The sequence below is a fragment of the Crocuta crocuta genome, unplaced genomic scaffold, assembly GCF_008692635.1.
Source record: "Crocuta crocuta isolate KB4526 unplaced genomic scaffold, BGI_CrCroc_1.0 scaffold342, whole genome shotgun sequence".
Lineage (NCBI taxonomy): Eukaryota > Metazoa > Chordata > Mammalia > Carnivora > Hyaenidae > Crocuta > Crocuta crocuta.
Window position 1 is genome coordinate 2737721 of NW_027532158.1, and position 1331 is coordinate 2739051.

Here is a 1331-nt window from a genome sequence, read left to right on the forward strand (position 1 = left end):
CTGTCCATCCTTCAGGGACCCCTGGACCTGCTGGAGCCGGCCCCCCCGCAACACATGTCAACTGAAAGAAAACCAACTTCAGTGTATGTTAGTAAACACTTCATTAGTTATCTTACTATAGCCTAGGAAACAGTCTTTCAGATTGATCTGAAGATCTGCTTTGAAGCTTGTTAGCTATAGGAGATTATATATACAAAAGGGAAGGATGAGGCTATACGTGCTTGTGCAATATTTCTCCATGGACTTGTGTGTCACAGTGAATAATCTGTTATGGTTATTGAAAGTAAGGTTTACTTATTCGATATAGACTTGAGAGAAACCCTTAGGGCATCTTAATTCATTAAGTTTCTATCATATCTGATCATTTAAATATATTGCTGGTATCCTGAGTGGCTCAGTGGGTAAGCATCTGACATGACTCAGACCATGTGGTTTGGGAGTTTGAGCCACACATTGGGCTCTCTGCTGTCAGTGCAGAGCACTCTTCACATCCTCTCTCTCCTCTCTCTCTGCCCTTCCCCTGCTTTCTCGCTCTCAAAAATAAACAAACATTAAAAATTAAAAATAAAAATATTGCTTGCATGCCTCAGCTTAACTGGTTTTCTGGCTTTTCCTGTTTTGATTCCTCCTTGATGTTACATGAGATGGTCATAGAAGGCTGACTAACATCAGTCACCAACTACAGTTTTATGCACACATAATAGAAGGGCGAGAGAAAAGAGGGAAATATGTAAGAGTGAGTGACGATTGCTGGAGCAGGTGACATAGGTTTATGTCTAGGGAACATACAGAGGTATAGACTTTAGATAAGAGCCCATGCAATTTGTCATTAGTAGAAGAATAGGGAAGACAGAATATATAGACACAGATTCACTGTTAACGTGCAATGTCAATTTAAGAAGTATAAGGAATAATCTTGGTCTAGTATATTTCTAAGTTAAAAAATAACAAATAAGGAAAATAGCACAATTTCCTTCACCCAAATATCACTCCCATTTCTTGACATTTGTTAAAAATAGGAAATTTTATATGTAAATTGTTCATACATGTTATGTCTGTTATATATTTATATATTATTATATTTTTATCCATTATAAAATCCATCTATTTATAGCATGTTTCCTCTGGGAAATATAATGTATTCAATGCCTGTCAGTCTTTTCTTTTCCTTTCCTTTCCTTTCCTTTCCTTTCCTTTCCTTTCCTTTCTTTTCCTTTCTTTTCTTTTCTTTTCTTTTCTTTTCTTTTCTTTTCTTTTCTTTTCTTTTCCTTCCTTCCTTCCTTCCTTCCTTCCTTCCTTCCTTTCTTTCTTTCTTTCTTTCTGCCTGGGAT